Genomic DNA, 21,711 nt, shown 5'->3' on the forward strand with positions numbered 1-21,711 from the left:
AAAAAAAAAAAAAAAAAAAAAAAAAAAAAATGGCTGAGTGTGGTGGTGTGCACCTGTAATCCCAGCTACTTGGGGAGGCTGAGACAGGAGAATTGCTTGAACCTGGGAGGCAGAGGTTGCAGTGAGCCAAGATCGTACCACTGCACTCCAGCCTGGGTGACAGAGTGAGACCTCGTCTCAAAAAAAAAGAAAGGAAAAAGAAACAAAGTGCCCTGATATCTGAATACCACTTACTTTGAAATAAATTACAAACACACACAAAGAAAATAAGAACATTTTAAATTGTTGAATCTGGGTAAGGTAGATGAGTATTTGGCGTGATTTTCTTTCTGCTTTTCCATATAAGAATATAAAGTGATAGTTATTACTCATCAAATTTATTTCATGACCTGTTTGAAAAACACTGCTTTATAATTAGAAAAAAGACAGGCCACTTGTCCCCGTGTTTGTTAGTCATACTTAAGGGAGGCCCTAACATTCTGTAGAATGTTCTGTGGCTACTTCCTGGCCAGTGAAGGATTTAATGTTCCACTACTGAGTCAACGAATCTCTCCTTCAAAATCCTTTCTGTGAAACTTTCCGTGAATCATTATGACCTTAGCAGAAGGTATAAGATTAGGGACTGGTTTTTGACTTGCAGAGATCATAGGCTAAGAACTTACCCTAAGACCTCCCATCCCGAGAACAATCCTTGTGGTTTTCACAGGGTTTTAAAAGAATGAAATCCAGGAACATCAAAGTTTAAGACAGTGCCTTAAAACTGAAAGTGCCATAGCAAACATGAGCACTGGCTACGCTTTCCCCTTCCTTTTCCTTTAATAATTGGTTTTAATAAAAGACGAAGTTCCATAAACAGTCAATAGCATCTCATTTAATTGACACTAAGTATTCTAGACGACTGAATGAAATTTGTAGATAACTGAAATTCCAAGTCTTGCTAATTAGAGATTTCTAGATTTCCTTCTTTTTTAAGAAATTTCTTTTATATACAGGGTCTTGCTCTGTTGCTCAGGCTGGCCTCAAACTCCTGGACTCAAGTGAGCCTCCTTCCTCAGCATCCCAAGTAACTGAGGCTACAGGTGTGCACCATCATGGCCAGGTGGATTTCTAAATTTCCAAGACTGCGTTCCCGTTGACTACAGACATCCACATAATAAAGTTTGAATTGTGACACAGCAACAGTGACCTCAAGAGGGCAACTCAACTAGATCACGCAGGGGACCTGGGACGCAATTAACCATAGGCCCTCGTGAAGAAGCAAGGTGGCTGAACTCTGCAACCTCTAAGGGCTTTGCAGCTCTTACACTCAGCAGTCCTGTTACTACTAGGTCTGTAAGACGGGCAGCCTGCATGCAAAATACCAATAGTATTAAATTATTAGCACAGACCAACTAACACAAACTGAATATTCTTCTTTATAATGAATCTAACTTTTTAATTTTTTGGGGACAGAGTCTCGCTCTGTCACCCAGGCTGGAGTGCAGTGACGCGATCTTGGTTCACTACAATGTCTGTCTCCCAGGCTCACGCGATTCTTGTGCCTCAGCCACCCAAGTAGCTGGGATTACAGGCATGTACCACCACACCTGGCTAATTTTTATATTTTTAGTAGAGACAGGGTTTGCCATGTTGGCCAGGCTGGTCTTGAACTCCTGGCATCATGTCATCTGCCCACCTTGGCCTTCCAAAGTGCTGGAATTACGGGTGTTAGCCATTGTGCCCGGCCCTTTATAATAAATGTTATTTACCAAAATAAAAATTAAGCAACAAGTAGTTAAAAACCGTATGCAACAAGTAAAAGGAATGAACAAGTGTTTAACAAAGAACCCAGGAGAATCTCATGTGTGTAATACTTAATTAAAGAAGCCACATGCAAATATGTGATGCTGTATGATTAGGGTGCTATGGAAGTGAGAAGAGGGGTTACCCTTTGTGGGGGAGTAGGGGTAGGGAGAATGATTCACCAGAAGGTGGCACCAGGGAGCACTGGGGTGCCGACGACACTGGCCCAGGTGGCAGTTCCTCAGGGCATACACAGGTAAAAATCACCCAACTGTACTTTTAAGAAGCATATACTTTACTGTAAGTTAAACACCAAAAAAGTAAAATATAAGATGGAAAAAAAACTTAGATAACAAAAATGCAGGAACTGTCAAAATTATCTTTACAGTACCAGTGAACATTACAAATGCACAATGAGTAAATATGCAATATTGCTCAATTCTAGCAGGAAAAAAACCCTTAAATTTTATTAGCATGTCAACCTGTAATGCGTTCTGTCAGCTATTTAACATCTTTAAAGTTTCCCAAAGTTTCATGACACTGTCTCATATGTCAAATATTTTCTAAAAATATTTGTTTTTAGACTGTGAAAAAGCAGAAATCCACATGGTTTACTAGCAAGGCATTAATATCTTCGGTTTAACCAAATACATCAGATTTAGATACAAAAATATGCAATTTAGAATTCTGCAAAATGCAGCAAAATGCTAATACCATGTTGATCCAGATTGCTAATGCCTTGTTTTATTACATAATAGTCATTTAGAAAGCCAATGTTTCTCAATGAGGCTGAATTTAACTAAAAAGCACACAAAGTACAATTAGGGCTTGCTTACTTAGACCAAATTGTTTTTATGATAGCTAATGGAAATGATTAATTTAGGTTACAAACCAAGCCTGCCAAAATACAAAATTGCTACTTGAAAATGTTTTCCTGGGCATCTTTTGTGAACTAAGTAGTGTGCTGAAAGAACTGGAGTCAGAGAAATATGACAAGCTCTGCCCTAAGAGGTCACTGTTCGGGCAGGGAGGCGTACAGAATTTTAAAATATAACAAGGGCCGGGCGTGGTGGCTCAAGCCTGTAATCCCAGCACTTTGGGAGGCCAAGGCGGGTGGATCACGAGGTCAAGAGATCGAGACCATCCTGGTCAACATGGTGAAACCCCGTCTCTACTAAAAATACAAAAAATTAGCTGGGCATGGTGGCGCGTGCCTGTAATCCCAGCTACTCGGGAGGCTAAGGCAGGAGAATTGCCTGAACCCAGGAGGCGGAGGTTGCAGTGAGCCGAGATCGCGCCATTGCACTCCAGCCTGGGTAACATGAATGAAACTCCGTCTCAAAAAAAAAAAAAAAATGACAAGGCCAGGCACAGTGGCTCACACCTGTAATCCCGGCACTTTGAGAGGCTAAGGCAGGAGGACTATTTGAGCCCAGCAGTTTGAGACCAGCCTGGGCAAAATAGTGAGACCCCATCTCTACCAAAAAAAAAAAGCTGCTTGCAATAGTGTGTGTCTGTGGTCCCAGCTACTTGGGAGGCTGAGGTGGGAGGATTTCTTGAGCCTAAGAGGTCGAGGCTGCAGTGAGCCGTGATTGTGCCACTGCACTAAAGCCTAGGTGATGGAGTGATACTTCATCTCAAGAAAAAAAAGTAACAAGTACTATAGGAATTGAGGGGAGGAAATAAGTAAGCAGGGGGCTTCAATGAGAAGCTTCTGAGAAGGTGATAATTGGCTCAGAGGAGGCGGCTCCAAAATCACCTGATAGCCCAGCAAGGAGCACAATGTATCTGCAGAAGGAAAAACTAGAATATGTATTTAGGAAACTAAAAGTTGAAGTGTCTAAAATTGAGAATGGCTAAATGGGTCATTCTAAATCAAGGCATGATTGAGGGCTGGGGCGAAAAAGAGGTGCATGGCAAGCATTTCTCAAGGGAGGAGGCACAAGGCTCAGAAGAACACAGACAACCTGCAACAGGCTCTGCCAACACGCTAGGCTCGACACTTGACCAGCAGACAAGGAAGCCAGGGATTTTAAAGCAGGTGGTGTTTTTACAATCATGAAAAGAAAATACTGGGAAATAGAGGAGTTGGGATATCCAAAAGAAAAGGAGCCTTACCCTAAATACAGATACTGTTTCTTATGAATCTTTTAAAAATACAGCACTGTGACTACACTGTAGAGAAGGATTTTGGATTTGGTTCACGTCACCTAAGAATGGGTCATTCATGAATCTATGTAATTGGTCATGACAACAACTTTAAGTAGCCTTTGTCTGGGATGCTGGGATCATAATCATGTGATTTGGACTTTTTTTAAAAAGCATCATTTGAAGCTAAGGATAGCTGAATTCTTACCTCAAAGAACACTGTCCATCATGTGATGGAAAATCAGGCATTTTGCCTCATAAATACATGATTTGTTATTTATTCCACCTCCACTCATCTCTCTTCTACAGGCTCAATACTAATAGAATTCCAATTATTATCACAGCCTTGGTACTTTCCATCAGGGGGCTAGACAGATTAAGAAGGGTGAAGTTTTCACCTAGAATGAACGAAATGGCAGGACTTAAAGATGACTCTCCAGAAGAGTGGAATTCTTTCTGTCTTTTATATGTGGACTGAAAAGAGAAATCCCTCAATGCACACAGCAAATCAGATTCCCCTCACTCTAAGCCATAGTTAGGGAAGACATCCCAGATTCTCCTGAATGCAGGAAAGCACTATGGTTACACCTATCCACTCCACTGAACCAGGTACTAACCATGATAACCATGACTCAAATTCTGTCTGAAACAAAAATCCAAATGAGATTAGTAACAGAAAAAAAACAAACCAAGTATGTGTGTAGCAGGGTGGACAGAAGGCAGTCTTGAAAGCTTCAATGCTAGACATTTTTTTTTCTCTTTACTAGGAATTGCAATCAGCCAAACCATGGGTCTGTAGCTGGCCTAGAGCCTTAACAATGCAACGAGACTGTGGGAACTCTCGCTCAGGGACACCTGCTCTTAGCCTACTACAAAACTACTACCTGTGTGCAGAATTGTCATTTGAAAACATGAATTTTATGCCCAAAGGGTAAAATGCCCAAGAGGCTTTACTCATGCCAAGTCCCTATGAACCATGGGGTTTCCTTTTGCCTTGGGAAAGGAGGTGAACTTTTTTTTGAGATAGTTTTGCTCTGTCGCCCAGGCTGGAGGGCAGTAGAGCGATCTCAGCTCACTGCCACCTCCGCCTCACAAGTTCAAGCGATCATCCTGTCTCAGCCTCCTGAGTAGGTAGGACTATAGGTGCACACCACCATGCTTGGCTAATTTTTGTATTTTTAGTAGAGATGGAGTTTCACTATGTTGGCCAGACTAGTCTTGAACTCCTGACCTCAAGTGGTCTGCCCACCTTGGCCTCCCAAAATGCTGGAATTACCAGCATGAACCACCATGCCCAGGCTGAAAGGAAGTGAACTTAATAGGACCCCCAGGACTGCTAACTACATACCTTTATTTACAATGTAGTACACTTGATTAATCTGACTCAGCCCACCTCCCTTATTCAGCATTTCAAAATGTTAGGGGACCATCTGTTTATGATTCATGAACTGAGAACATTATGAAGTTTCTCATTCAGCTAAGGGTATCACCCTGAACTTGATGAACTAAAATGTATTTGGTTTCTATACTTTAATGACTCTGATGTCATTCATTGCTTTCGATGTTATGACTGATGTTTTATTAATAAGGCCATTGTAAATATACCTGTAAGTACCAGAATCCCTGTGTCAGAGAAACACTTTGCTTGATTGCTTTTCTTCCTGGATAAATATGTAGTCAACAATCAGTGAATATATACTTCATATTACAGGATTGACTCAGAGAGTTCAACAATATCTAATCAGAAGCAAGGGTATGTTTATTTTATTAAGGGGCATATCCTTCAAACTAATCAAACTTCATATGTAAACAAAGGTAAAGTGACAAGCGTAATTAGACAAGAATGAAATGACAAACAGATTTGGGTAACATCATTTATTTTCCACTTATCTAGCATCTTTCATCAAAAATGTCAATAAATCTTTCCAACTGCTCCTGTTCCACCTAAGATATGATTATCTGAAAGTCTTACAAGTCTGTTCTGAATTTCACACTCCATAACTGACAGCTACTTAGTCTTTGGGACTCATCACTGAATCTCCCCTCTCTCTTGCCTCCCACATCACTAAGTTCTTTCTTCTTTCTTGATACTCTAACATCAGACCCTTCTGCTCTGTCCAACACCTGACACCTGCCTGCACTACGTCTGTTACGCTGCACACCTGGACCACTGCAGCAATCTATCTCCTCTCTCTCCAGGCTGCCCCTCTCAGTAGTCACCACCATAGGTTGGTTACAGGATGAGGTTTAAACTCCTGAAGCCAGAAGTCAAAGTCCTCATTATCTTGACTCAAACTGTCTCTGTCCAGATCCTGTACTCTCAGCCTCTTAGCTGGACCAGATGGTTGGGTCCACATGAACTATGTCCAGCTCGAGCATAGCGTGCCAAGATCATTTTACCTAACTCCCTTCACCCTTTATTCAGAAGTGCCACATGGATGTAGGCATTATTGCACCTTCCACCTCCACCAGCTACTCTGTGCCTGCTACATGCACATCAGCATGACAGATGTGTGACACATTTTATTTCTAGTTCTCACTTCAATTATGCTAGTTATGTTTGGCATATCAAAAATATCAAGGAATTTGGGCCGGGCACTGTGGCTCATACCTTTAATCCCAGCACTCTGGCTTGAGCCCAGGAGTTTGAGACTGGCCTAGGCAACAAAGCGAGACCACGCTCCTGCCCTCTCATCGCTACAAAAAATTTAAAAATTAGCTGGGTGTGGTGGGATGCACCTGTAGTCCCAGCTACACGGGAGGCTGGGGCAGGAAGATCCCTTGAGCCCAGGAGTTCAAAGTTGCAGTGAGCTGTGATCACACCACTGCACTCCAGCCTGGGTGACAGAGTGAGACTCTTGTCTCAAAAATTAAAAAAAGAAAAAGAAAGAAGAAATCAAGGAATTTGACAAGTTCACAAACTAGGGAGTAGCAAGCCAGGGTTTGAACCCAGGTATGATTCCATAGCCTGTGTTCTTTGTAAAACCTCAGGCTTCCTAGAATGCCAACCCCAACTTCCTATTTACCAAAAACTAGGGGTTCCTTCAGAGTCAGCTCAATTTCACCTCTCCCATAGTCACATATGATCACCCCAAATCTAGAAATCAGTGGTTACTCAGAATTCCTGCTGTTCTTACCTCATATTCTTAGAAACTTGATTTTTTGCAGCCCCAGAGCCTCATATTAATAGTCTCTTGAACACAGCAGGCACTCAACAATCTTAACTGAGTCATTTTGCTATTTTCAAATTATTTCCTATGGGTAAAATTACGTTATCAGGTAGTGTAACTTCAGTAACTGAATAAAATCAGTTTCAATAATAAGGGGGGCATCTATGGTCTCCTAACTAAGAACAGAAGGCAGGGCTAAGTCAGTGGCTTACAGATATCAAATACCCAGTCTCTCTCCATTTTTTTCACTACACTATCCTTGAGCCATTTGCTTTGTCCTCACATGGAGACAAGAGAGCTACTGTAGTTCTACCAATCACATGTAGTCAATTTCTGGCTATAGATGAGGATACTTATCTTCTTTCGTATTTTATTAGGGAGGAAAACTTTTCCAGAAGTTCCTCAGTAGATTTCTCCTGGGGTCCCTTTGGCCAGGGCTGAGCTCTATGTCCATGCCCTAGTTGCAAGAGAGGCTGGGGAGGCGGCACATAACATTTTCAGCCTCCAGGAACAGACTCTGCCAGCGAGGGAGAAAGGGAAGGAAAAGGGTGTTTGGAAAAGCAATCCATAGTGTTTGCAACCACCACCTCGAATAGATATTATGCGATGATCAACTCTGCATAAGGAAAACTCCCCCACGTCCAAACAGGTTATCATTAGAAAGGCTTGCTAATCTGGTTAAAAACAAATAATCCAGTTACCGTTGAGTGTATTTGCTCTGGAGGTAGAAGAGAAGAGAACTGGAACCTCCTTTAGCCACCAAGTGTAAATACATTCCTCTTCCCCAGTGTTTTGGTTACATATCATAATCTTCTCCATCATGATCACCACAAGGGAAGAAGGGCTAGGAAATAAAAATATCTAGCTCTTTTGAGCTTCCCTTTAGTTCCCAAAACACCTTAAGGCAGGCAAAAAAAATTTTTCTCAGGAGATTTAAAGAACAGAAATGGAGATGAAAATATTTACAAGTCTCTGCCTCCTTCTTTGATTCTTCTATGCTGCTGCTAAAAAAATGCTGGTCTGCCACCCCTACCACCACCACCAACCACCACCACCCCATCTGCTGCCAATTCTGCAAACGGTATAGACATCCATCAATAGGGGACCACTTTTTAAAATTCTAGTACAATGGAAAATGATGGCGCCACTAAAATGGAAATGGATCTCAATGGGCTACCGTGGGAAGCTATTCAATCTAAACAGTTAAGAGAGAAAAGCAAGATACAAGGCTGTGCCTACTGTGCACACTTATTTATGCTTATCTGAAGTAGGGGTGGAGGGATTTATAATAGATGTGTACAATTAAATACTCTACGTACATGAACATTTCTAGAAGCTGTCTTAGGAACTGGGGATGGTAGTTACCTCTGGAAAATAGGAATGGGAATCTGGGGACATGGATACTTTTTGTTTTACATTCTCTTTTTGAGAGAATAAGTCACCTTATCTTCACATTTTAAAAAAAAGTCCCTAGTGCCTGAATCTCAAAATGAGACTAATATGCAAATTCCTGCAAAATTTCATTAGCACACTTAAGATACTTTCTTGTCTCCTCCAGGGACCTATGATTTTACTAAAGGTAGCAAAATAAATAATCTATAGGACAGTAAGCATTTTTGCAACTCACCCTAACTGAATTTTGTTTATGCAATTACTTTTAGAAAAGTAACTCCCTACTGAAAAGAGAAATTTTAAATTCCATTTTCCGGGGAAATAAAACCATGGCTTAAAAGGTAGTTCTAAAACAAATTTTATGGGACTAAGCTGGAATTGCCACATCATAAATATAAGTTTTTAAGTAAAAATCCCATTAAGATGTTGTATACTAATTTCACATCTTATATAACATCATAAAATACTGTCTTCTTAAGGGATCAATGCCACTGAAATATTTCCATTGAGAACTGGGCTGCCTAAGGCTCACAGCTTTGAATCTGTATTTCATGGGCAATCGTGTTTCCCATAAAAACTCTTCACTGATAATACTCATAGGAGCAGACCATGGCTGTGTATGATAGGCGTATACATACAGTTGTGTCTTGGAATCCATGGGGGATTGGTTCTAGGACCTGCTGCAGATACCAAAATCTGTAAGTGCTCAAGTCCCTGATATAAAATGGTGTAGTATTTGCATGTAAGCCACATACATTCTCCTGTATACTTTAAATCATCTCTAGATTATTTATACCTAATACAGTGTAAATGCTATGTAAATAGTTATATTGTATTGTTTAGGGAATAATGATAAGAAAAAAACCCTCTGGATCTGTTCAGTACAGATGCATTTTTTTTTCCTAAATATTTTTGACCCTTGGTTGGTTAAATCCATGAATGTGAAACCCATAGATGTGGAGAGCTAACTGTATATCCATTCATGGCAACAGAAGGGTCACAGAGTTCATCTAGAGACTGTTTACATACAGTTCATGTGATTCTTGAGGCTAGACTGTTTTACCTGTGATTCTTAGGTTTGGTGTTTTTGCTTGTTTTTTGAGACAGTGTCTTGCTCTATCATCCAGACTGGAGTACAGTGGTACAATCCCAGCTCACTGCAGCCTTGACCCACCAGATTCAATTGATCCTCCTACTTCAGCCTCCCTAGTAGCTGGGATGACAGGTGCACACCATCACGCTCCGCTAATTTTTGTATTTTTTGTAGAGACTACGGTTTCGCCATGTTGCCCAGGCTGGTCTTGAACTCCTGGGTTTCAGGCAATCTACCCGCCTCAGCCTCCCAAAGCTGGGATTACAACCATGAGCCAGTGTGCCCAAACGGTTCTCAAGTTTTGGTTTTGTCCTTCAAAAATCGTTTCTATAGCAACAACTACAAAAATAATTAGTGTTATCTCCTTAAGGTTAAAGTCAGTTTCTCAGAAGACAAAGCAGGGTAAGACTACTTTCACTTTTAAATTTTTTTCAGTGGTTCTAGGATTCATTTTTAAATGAAGCAATGCTAAAAGCAGATTACAAAGTATATTTGCAGTGTTTGCATTTAACCGATTCTTAAAACATTAAAAACTGTTTGGCATTTGAGCATGCACATCCCCTAGAGATCCAGAAATTACATTTGTAGGTTAGGAGAATACATTGAAAATATACACAGCATCATCATCTGCAAAAGAAAAAGCAACAAAAGCAACCATAAAAGACAACCCACAAATAATCCAAAACCTATGGGCAATAAAATGGATACACACACGCACACGCACACGCACACACACACACTGTTTATTTCTGGAATGAAATAAACCAGAGCTACAAGAATTAAAATGGGCCAGGCACAATGGCTCCCACCTGTAATCCCAGCATTTTGGGAGGCCAAGGCTGGTAGATCACGTGAGCCCAGAGTTTGAGATCAATCAGCCTGGGCAACATGGTGAAACGCTGCTGCTACCAAAGAAAAAAAAATTAGCCAGTCATGGTGGCACACACGCCTCTAGTTCCAGCTATTTGGAAGGCTGAGGCAAGAGGATGAGCCTGGGAGGTCGAGGCTGCAGTGAGCCAATATTGCATCACTGCACTCCAGCCTGGGTGACAGAGCGAGATCGCATTTCAAAAAGAATAAAATGACTAAATCTTAAAACAGGCAAGTCAAAGAACACATCCTCTATGAATTCTACTTTATAAACGCCAAACGCAGGCAAACTCTTGTTTAGGTATGAACGCACACGTGGTACAAGAGAAAAATCTTGAGAATAGTTAACATAAACCTTAAGGCAGTGATAATCTCTTGGCGGTAGAAGGGCTTGTGATATAGGGATGCTCAATCAGGGAAGAAGGCCACAGGGTCAAGTTCAACTCCTTACCCTGGGTATAACATACAGGGGTGTTTCATGTTATTATTTTTTTAGTGGAATACCTTCTTTGCGTAATATTAGTTTACCAACATTTTAAAATAAAAACTATGGAGTAAATTATACAGTAAATAAAATGTGTGTGTGTGAGAGAGAGAGAGAGAGAGAGAGAGAGAGTGTGTGTGTGTGTGTGTGTGTGTGCGCGTGTGTGTGTTTGCTTAATCTGTAGAATGAATGACTTCTTTCTTTTTTTCTTTTTTTTTTTGAGACGGAGTTTCACTCATGTTACCCAGGCTGGAGTGCAATGGCGCAATCTCGGCTCACCGCAACCTCCGCCTACTGGGTTCAGGCAATTCTCCTGCCTCAGTCTCCTGAGTAGCTGGGATTACAGGCACGCACCACCATGCCCAGCTAATTTTTTGTATTTTTAGTAGAGACGGGGTTTCACCATGTTGACCAGGATGGTCTCGATCTCTTGACCTCGTGATCCACCCGCCTCGGCCTCCCAAAGTGTTGGGATTACAGGCTTGAGCCACCGCGCCCGGCCTTGAATGACTTCTTTCAATCCTATTGCTTTATCTCTGGCTCTATACTTAACTTTGGGTAATAATGTTAAAATCTAAATTTGAGACCCTACTTAAAACGTGACCTGGTCTCAAAGGCCCTCAAGTCACCACTGCAATGATCTTCCTGGATCATTATCCTCACTGGTTACACACAGGAATGCGAAGCATGTGGTCAGGAGAAAGCCCTGTAATTTCCCCCAAGCCATAGGTCATCCCCTGGAAGAACAACAACCTACTCTCCATAAGCTGACTGGAAAAGAACAGGTGGGAAGGAGAGCAGAGGGGCCCCCAGCATTGTCAGGGTTTCTCCAGAATGGCCTGCCAACCAGGACAAGCCCTGTTCCCACATCTTTTTGAACAACCTGGCACAGAAAGCAGCTGTAACTGTTCCACAAGCAGGGCTCTTGCAGTTTGGGGAGGGTTTTCCCTTTTATTCCAACTGCAACTGTGTCAGGCTCTGTCAGCTGTTGTGCTCACAGTGTTATGGGGCTATCAGATGATTTGCTGTCAGAACAACTGGCCCCTTTGATTTTTTTTTTTTAAATAACAGAATTTTTTTTTTTTTTTGAGACAGAGTCTTACTCTGTTGTCCACGCTGGAGTACAATGCCACGATCTTGACCCACTGCAACCTCTGCCTCCCGGGTGCAAGCAATTCTCCTATCTCAGCCTCCCGAGTAGCTGGGATTACAGGTGCTGCCACCACACACGGCTAATTTTTGTATTTTATACCACAGAAATGTAACCTCCAAGATGCAAATGATCCAGTGGCAAGCAGCAAACTCCTCCAACTTCCCCCCACCCCAGGGGTTTTGGTTTCTAAAGACTGGGGATTGCTATCAACAATGGGCAAACCTTTGCTACAGAACTGATTAGGGGGTAAAAATCTGAATAAATGTGTGCAAATATTTTAATGTTCACAGAAGAAAAGAAAGATTGTATTTTGTGTCAATATACAGAAGTCTTCTATGACAAAGCCACAAGTGAATACAGATTCCCCATGAGATCAACATCTCCCACAGGCAGAGATCACATGAACCTGGGCCCTCACCGCCCTACGGGGAAAGAATCCCGCACTCTGGGGTGTCCAAGCATGGTCTGAGGAGCCTGGTTCAGACGCACTCTCCATGTGCTTCCTCTCCCGGCCCACAGCTCAAGGCAGCCACCACACCCTTCTTCCCCAAGGTGGGCAGGGCAGCGTCACACAAAGTCAGTTTCACAGAGTTTCAAGTTTCTAGGCAAGGCAGGACAACTCAAAGATGCCCATTTGTCGAAAGATCAGATGTGAAAGTACAAAGTTAGATTCCAACTCAGAGCCTGGTTAGACCCAGGGTTACTTTCCAACTCTCAGGATGTGGGAGGAGACCTGGCTCTTCTCCAGCCAGTAGCCGGCACCATCCAACCCAGATATTTGTCCATCTGTTAAATCACTCACACTGGACTGACATTTTTAAAAAAACATAACAATAAGGAGACTGGTGGTTCATGAGGCGTTTAGGCAGTTTAAATACCTAGAAACCCACTGAGAAACTGGGGAGGGATTTGGGCAAGCACAAAGATAACTATTAAGAGCACAAAGACAAATCGAATTTCTTTCCAGCATCTCTCAGGATATTAATGACCACAAAGCTCCACAATACATATTTACACACGCTGGCTGAAATGGAAGAGCCGTGAAGAGACTTACCAAGGGCCACACAGCAAACCAGGGAGCACAGCAGGATCGGCAGCCAGCTCACCTTCCTGTCCAAGGCATTTGAATCTGCAAGGCAGGCGGGCTAGATATTCCAAACAGCACCTACCGTATGACTCAGCCTGGACTTTGGAGATACTGCTCACATTATCTCTGAGTATTCCTGTGTTTGTCTCAGAGAAACTCCACGCCCTGCACTGTACCCAATACAAATGTCAGTAATAATGCACTGTATTCAACACACTGCTGTACAAATGAGCTCTTTGTGCTGCCAGTAAAAGAAATCCACATTCTATATCTTCGCAGGGAGGTCGACGACCAGGGTGCCTGCTATCAATCACCCCGACTCTGGGATTGCAAGAGCACAGACATTGGGTCTGGTACTCTCTCTTTACCAACAAGGAAATGGGCTCAGCTCAACAAACCTTGTTAGGCTGAGCAAATGCCAGCCGTGGACTGGGCACAGGAAACACCACCGTGATAAAGGCAGAGCAAAGGGGCCAGCCAGCGCCAAGGGCAGGAAAGTGGCTTAAAGACAGTGAGCAGTCAGGAGACTCTCCTTCTGTTGATTCATTCGTGAGAAGACACTTGCTGGGTGCCTCTGTGTGTCAGGCGCAGCGAGGCGTGCTGGGGAGGCAAAGGGGCATAGCCCCCTCCTGGCTTAGTGGCCCCGGGGAGAGAAACAATGACAGCCACTGATAAGTGCCAGGAGAGTACTTGGTGCTAATCGAGCATTTGGGAGGGGCTACTAAGGGGGACAGAAGAGGAAAGGGGGAGGGGACAAAGTCAGTGGAAAGCAGAAAGAAAGGCTCATCAGAAGGTGAATCAGTTAGAGAGAGGTAAGGATTTGGAGGACTTAGTGCAGGAGAAGACTAGGATGGCAGATGGGTCAGACCCTGAGGATCCCACTTAAATCACGCGAGGTATCTGGGGTATATCCTGTAGGTCCCTTGGCAGCTGCATAGAGAATTAGGATGATCAGATCCCTGTTTTAGACAAGTCCTTCTGAGAAAGCAAGATGGAAAATGCCCTTCTGTGGAGCCAACTGAAGCCTGCTGAGGCAATCTGTGGGAAGTCCTGGAGAAGGCTGGATGTAGGGTGGTCGAGAGGGGCCTAGAAGAAGGTGGAATGAGAGGACTTGACATCACCTGGATATGGGGGTGTAGGGGCGCATCAAGGAAAGCCCCACTTCTGTTTCGTTCTTTCTGGTAGCTAAGATTATTCACAAGATAGGCAAGAGTTTTCAGCCTCAGACATGATGAACCTAAGGTTCCCATGGGACCTTTAAACACAGATGTCCTGATGGACACAGAGAAAGGGACGAAGAAACAGCATTGGCATCCATTAGTGACAGTGCCTTAGACACCTCTCTAAGGAGACAGGCATAGACAATCAGACCTGATCAAAACCCAGCTCTGCCTCTTAGAAGCTATACGAACTGGGGCAAGTAAATTCACATTTTTGGGACTCTAGTCTCACCTAAGGAAATTCCTTTTGGCATTTAATGAAATCGGAAAAGGACATGATGTCATGGCAAACAGAAGATATTTAATATTTTCCTCTTGCCCTTTTGTGATCATATACTGCTTTGTATTATAATTGAGTACTTAACCTTTGCAGCAGATTACCAGTTTTCTTGCTGTCACTCACCTTTAAATCCCTTTTGACCATATTTGTAGGCACAGATTCTCAAATATTTGAATTGCCACAAGTCATATGAAAAACTAAGGCCAGACTGTTCTAGGGGACCAGGAGTTCCCTGCCTTTGACACTAAATAACAAATGCAAAGATCTCAAAATTGCCATGCGGCTTAAGTGGTGTTGATTTAACTCTGTGTTGAGGGGTGGGATGGAGAGAAAAGGGCGGTGGGGTTTGGGAAAGAGGGAGAATTTTGTCAGCCTAATAAAGGCTAGTCAAAGCCTACTCTGTGAACACTATACTGTAATATTTAAGAGGAAGAGTGTCTACCAAAGTTAATATTGCATAGCCTCTATCCTCTGGCTCAGTTCAAGTAAAGTTCTTAAGTCATGTTAAATAATAAATTCCAGCAAATGGATCTTGCCTTCAACCGAATATTAAGTCAATAGCACACTCTGTATATGAGAAGTATAGACTTCTTTGCTAGGTCATTTTTCTAATTCTATTTATAACCCTCAGAATGAATATTTTAAAACTACAATAAGATTTTTAAAACCAGACTGACCAAAAAGGCATACATAATTCAATTCCACATAGCTAAGCTTGTTCATTTTTCTTCAGATTTTGCCTTTACATTTGGGCTCCAACTTGTCTTTACCTATTTTTATGGCTGCCTTCCTAGTCTGAAAATATCTTGGTCACTGGATATTTTGTTTCATCTCCAGCTTAGCTCCGAAAATACAATCAGGATCACTTCTTCCCTCCCATTCTTCCCTGGTAGCTTCATATGTTCCCATCCATTCACCCAGAGCCCAGTTCAGTACACCTACCTCACGTTCTGTGTCTCAGTCACAAACGTCTTTTATAAAAACCTGCCCAAGTTTCTAATACAAAATGATCTGGCAACTGCCTCAAAGCTCTCTGTTTGGCTCATTTAATTATTTTGATTAAATGTAGATAATGATTCCATTCAGAGCTAATGGTGTTCAGGACTACTCTTATTCCTGGCTGTCTTCAACCTGGGCACATGTGACATGCCTCAAGCATGACCAGTTTGAGAGGACACTTTTGTCCCTAAGGGCCGAGGAAGAACAAATCCCCCTCCCTCACATCTGTAGTCCTAACCTGAGGTTCTTGCCTCTCTATGACATTTCTGGATTCTGGATGCCTCCCATTAAACACATGATTCACATCCCCATCCTTCATAGCCAACATCTAAGATTTTGACGCCCCACTGACATACAGACCCAAGATACCTTCCAGTTCTTCTCTGCCTTGAATAGACTTGAACATCCCAGACGTGAATAGACTCAAGTTTTTTGTGTGTCTATAAGACGCTCTCCTATCCCACCGCCAATAGGGGGAAAAATGAAGGCAGACAGATGGCCAGATTAGATGGAATCTGCCACTGAGAAGGCAACATTCCATGGCACCCAGCCTCTGGCCTATTTGAGTTATTCCTCAGACACTGATGAGAGGTGCAGTCTCAGGGAGAGACTACTGAGACGTAATCCTTTCCCTTTACACATGACTTTGACATATGCATCACACACATACACACGTCTGACTCCACCACCGTGACTCACATTGGAGGTGGTGTTTAAAAGGAACAGCATCTCAGTGCTAATACGTTGCTTCACTCAGAATTGCTCTACGGCTTCTCCTACTGGAGCAGGTCACATCCAGGAAATGGTTTGCCTGACCTTGGGCAGGATTTTCTTACTATTACCTCATGCCCCAGGGCTCTCTTACTTTCTTCAAAACCCAGATCAGGATCTGCAACCTCCTATGACCCAAAGCATTCTCCTTATAAATTCAGGATTCAAGGATTCAAAATTAGCCAGTCCCTACCCTTTTCTCTCTCTGAACACTTTTAAAATACCTTTTAAATTCTTATCTTTCTCACATCTATGTCATTCCTCCAGGCAGAGGCCCCTGAGTCTCCTGTGGTTAAGTAAACGCTCAGAGCTGCCCGCTGCACCAGACTCAGCTGAGCCCTGGAATCCTTCTGAAAATAAAAGATTTATCCTGCAAAGTGGTGCAGCCTTTGGGAGAACAATATGTTCATCTCTATTCTCATTTAAAAGACATATGCCCTTTGACCCAACAGTTTTGCTTTTAGAAATTTATCCAAATACGGTTATAGAGAAAAGTGTACACAAGTTTGCGATACAGTATGACAAAGCAAAACCAACATGAAAAAAATCATCCTGGAACTTAAACCGTATAGCAACAGGGGACTGGTTAAATAAATCATGGATATGTATATTTTGTGTCAAGACTTTCTGTAAAGACACATAAAGAAACAGAACATTACTATCACTGCTATCTCTGGGGAAAAGGACAAGAAGCTGGAAAGAGAGACTTTAATTTTGCCTTAAGCCCTTTAGTTCTGTGGAATTTTTTTTCTTTTTTTGCGATAGAGTCTAGCTCTGTTGCCCAGGCTGGAGTGCAATGGCTCAATCTCAGCGGACTGCAACCTTTGCCTCCCAAGTTCAAGTGATTCTCCTGCCTCAGCCTCCTGAGTAGCTGAGATTACAGGTGCCCACCACCACGCCAGGCTAATTTTTTTTTTTTTTTAGTAGAGATGAGGTTTTATGTTGGCCAGACTGGTCTTGAATTCCTGACGTCAGGTGATCTGCCTGCCTCAGCCTCCCTAAGTACGGAGATCACAGGCATAAGCCACTGCGCCCGGCCTATGGAATTTTTTTTTTTTTTTTCAAATGAACTCGCACTTCTTAAGCTAGCTAATAGAAAAAAAAGTGTACCTTTATCATTTGACGCTACTAAACGCTTCATTTAACAATATCATTTAATCTTTGCTAAACAGGAACTAGAAAGACTAGGCATAAATAGAAACTGTATAGACCATATGCATTAAAATGGGTCTGCTTTAGCAGTTAATGGTTTAATCATTAAATATTCTCAGAAGATCAGAGTATTTCTAAGGCACTTGCTCTATGTGTTACTGACTCTTCTACAATCTAAGTGGTTCAATTTAAACCTTCCCCCTTGTGCTAAACATTCGTGTTTATACTTAAAGTCTATTTCACTCAGGAAATTGGGGTAGGGTCAGTTTTTAAGGTTTTGCCTTAAACCTTAAAAAGAACATAAAAATCCTTCAGGTCTTAAAGAAAAAAGATTGATGCTCAGGCCTTACATAAGACATATTAAATCTTCCATATATTGTTTAAGAAGCTCCACGGGTAACTTGGATGTGGCTGGCATTGCCTCATGCACACCAAAAGTAACCATGCTTAAAAAACACTGTCTTATCCGAAGGAAACACAGCATAGAGAATTCTATGAACAAACCTGTTCACTATTGCAGTACTCCAAAATTTTAAAATAAGTAACTTTCTCAAACACTGACATAGGGCTTAGAGTTAACAATGCGGGTAAGCAATCGCACCAGGCTCTCTCATCAACGACACAGCTCTTCTGGCTCCTTTGAGGAAGTGAGGACCAGCCTGTGGAAGAGCCGTCTTTGGGGCTGGTGTTTCTCGAGCTGTGGCTTCAGGCAATCTCAGGGACAGAACCTGGAATATGCATCTGACAGCCTCCTCTCAACCTCCCATCTCCACCCCATTCTTATGTCCAAATAGTTTCAAACTACTGAGCTAGACCAGTATTTTCCGAACGCCGAACTATAAGAGTGGATAGGGCCCCAGCGATCTTTGCCACACCCCAGAGCAGAGAATTGGAAATCTCTACTGGAGGTTCTGCAGTGCCCCAGGTTAATTATCTAAACAGGAAAGTTAGGAAACACCAATTTAGGTCAAACTCGTTTTAAGATAAGGAAATCAAGGTCCAAGAAGTTTAAGTGATTTCACCAAGGACTTATAGCTGATTAATGATAGCTGGGAGCCGTGAAACCTGGTGAGCTAATTCTTCCCTCTTAGACCAATACTGCTTGTTGTTATGCATAATCATGAAAGCCCTAATATCTGTGTAGTTTCTGATTCACCACGAGGAGACCCCATGTGATTAATAAAGCCTGAACCTAGGGCATGTCAGAACGCCACTGGCTTAAAGGATGACTGACATGGTAAAGTATCCAACATCAACCTGCCCATCAGAGTTCTTTCACTTTCAATATCAGTAGCAGGAGAAATATACAAGTAAGTGTACGTTTCATAGTAAAGTAAATCCAGTCCCACAAAGTTACAACCAGGTAAAGTGGGAACACAGGACGATTCAGAGTTCTTGGATCACACCATTTCTTGGTCAAATATTATACCTTCAGCAAAAGACCTCTAATTACCACACATTTGGTTATGGCAACAGCCTGCGCCTTTCTGTTGGGAGAGAGGAGTACTCCACACCCATGGCCTGAAACCTGGATCTCCAAACTCATCAAAGAGAAACATGGATGGAAAACAAAACCCCCCAGCTTTGAATTCATCCAGCAAGGTTTAATTCAGAGAGAGTTCAATCAAGTTATAATTGCCTCTAATTGGCCCTCCCACACGGTCTCACAACATACAGCTGTAATGAGTTCCACAAAGAAAGTGTTACCTTTTTTTTCTACCTTGAAAAATCAGAATCCTTGTTAGGTACTTAACCATCACTGCTTTAATTTTTTAAAATATACCAAGACATTAAAAAAGGAAGAATGAATGAATAAAAGTAAAGAGGTAGATGGTTTTTTTTTTTTTTTAAATAAGCACTTATCCCTATGACCTTAATGATAACCCAGTGAGATTCAAATTTGTAATGGAGACTGATGTCAACTCAGGAAATCTTTCTAGTCCAGAGCACACGTGGTCCAAAAAACATACTCATCTAGTCAGACATTTTCCAGACTGATTTTTATCTTTCTAGGCATGCTCAACTCCCCTTTAATAAAGTCACAACCCTTTGTTGCCATGGAACCCAATCAGACACGAAGCCTGTTACTATGACTTCCCTGCAGATACAAAAAAAGACCCAGTGACCAAAAGACCAGCTCCTTCTTTCAAAAAAGAAAAAAAAATTACAAGGCAAAGAGGCTCCAAAAAAGCCTCAACACTTTTGTATCTACTGAAGTTTAATTTTTATGCAGGCTAACCTGAACTCTTCAGCCAAAGCTAGCTCATGTTGTATAAAAATTTTTCAGCTGGAACCTTCCAAAGAAAATGACTTTATAAATAAATACCTGGCAAAGAAGTTAAAAATGTTCTTGGGATATCTTACTTATTTTCTTCTTTTAGGCAAACTTTCTGAAATTTGAGTAGCTGTTTAGCAAATGTGTCAATCAGCGGCTGCCAAATTGCAATATTCATTTCCATCAATACTTAATGTTGACAAGAGTTCATTCTTTCTCTGAAAAGATATTCTAAACAATACAATCAATCCTGTGTTCTGGACCTGGACTAAATCTGCAGAAAAAAAAAAAATCTGAGACTAAGCAGAGTGAACTGAGCAGGTTACTTAAGGAAAGAGAATTAACATTTGTTGAGTGCCTACCATGAGCTGGGCATATTTAAGTCATCACGTGAGAACCCTGCAACTGAGGCAATGCCACCTCTGTTCTGCAGATGAGGGACCAAGGCTCAGAGAGCTTAAGTACTTAAGCAGCTTGTTCAAGCTACCAGACTAGAATGCTGCTTGGCTCCCAAAGCTCGAGCTATTCCTTCATTCAACCAACACTTATTTCTGGTCTCACAGGTGCTTTACATTTTGTTAGGGTTCTTGTTCTTTAGGAGCAAATTCACAGCCTATAAACCTTGGTTGTAAAGAGGGCATGGTGTCCATCCTTACTGGCACAGAGGCCAGTTCCAACTACTCCCATTTACAACAACTACCACATCCATACAACAGCAGCTACCCCTTGTGGGAATCATGAATAAATTTCCTGGTTACTGTCTAAGAAAACACAGGGCTAGGTACCCATTACACCTTTCCAGAGGTTGGCCACTGCCCAGGGCCTTTCAACCCTGGACCTCATGGTGGGGAGGATCAGGAAGCTCTGGGTGGCCTTTTCATGTGCAATATCATCTGCAAAGTCAAAGGCAAGCCATGCAAACCCACAAGAGTTTCTCCAACCTGGTTTTGGACCACCAGCTTCAAGAAATGACTAGTAAAAAGGAATGTGGCAAAGCATGAAAGTTATTGTAATTTAGAAGTTATATTATTAATTACACCAGCTTCTCAGCTAAAGAAAATTTACCTATTTCATGTAAAAAGATTACAACAAATGATTTCATTAAAAGAAATTTTAAAAATCATCCAAAACTGTAGTACAATACCACTTTATACTCACTAGGATGACTATAATTAAAAGACAGATAATAACAAGTGCTGGTGAGGATGTGGAGAAATCAAACCCTCATACACTGGTAGTGGGAATATAAACTGGTGTAACCACTTTGGAAAACACTCTGGCAGTTCCTCCAAAGATTAAACATAGAATTACCGTATGACCTGGCAACACTACTTCTAGGTACGTACCCAAGAGAAATAAAAACATACACCCACACAAAAACTTATACAGAAGTGTTCAAAAGTGCTCACAGCAACATTATTCTTCATAGCCAAAAAGTGAAAACAACCTAAATGCCCACCAAATGTCATATATCCATACAATAAAATATTATTAGCCATGGCTGGGCACTGTGGCTCATGCCTATAATCCCAGCACTTTTGGAGGCGGGCAGATTGCCTGAGCTCAGGAATTTGAGACCACCCTGAGCAACATGGTGAAAACCACCTCCACTAAAATACAGAAAAAAAATTAGCCAGGCGTGGTGGCACACGTCTGTAGTCCCAGCTACTCAGGAGGCTGAGGCATGAGAATTGCTTGAGTCTGGGAGGCAGAAGTTGCAGTGGGCTGAGATCACACCACTGTACTCCAGCTTGGGCTACAGAGTGAGATTCTGTCTCAAAAAAAAAGAAAGAAAAAGAATATTGTTCAGCCATAAAAAGAAGTACTGATTCATG

At 42.0% G+C, this 21,711-nt stretch overlaps 1 protein-coding gene across 7 annotated transcripts in view; it reads right to left on the reverse strand.

Moving 5' to 3' along the window:
- The window catches only part of TMCC3 (transmembrane and coiled-coil domain family 3), a 373,454-nt gene that overhangs the window by 98,412 nt on the left and 253,331 nt on the right, over nt 1-21,711 (reverse strand). The window contains exon 1 of one of the 7 annotated variants that reach the window (XM_032298069.1): nt 13,147-17,254. The exons of the other annotated variants lie outside the window; for them this stretch is intronic. The gene's annotated coding sequence lies outside the window, so the exon portion shown is untranslated. Of the gene's footprint in view, nt 1-13,146; nt 17,255-21,711 lie in introns of those variants that run through there. 7 annotated transcript variants of the gene reach the window in all.

The sequence above is a fragment of the Sapajus apella genome, unplaced genomic scaffold (genome assembly GCF_009761245.1).
Source record: "Sapajus apella isolate SASKATOON/1434 unplaced genomic scaffold, GSC_monkey_1.0 scaffold2, whole genome shotgun sequence".
Taxonomy (NCBI): domain Eukaryota; kingdom Metazoa; phylum Chordata; class Mammalia; order Primates; family Cebidae; genus Sapajus; species Sapajus apella.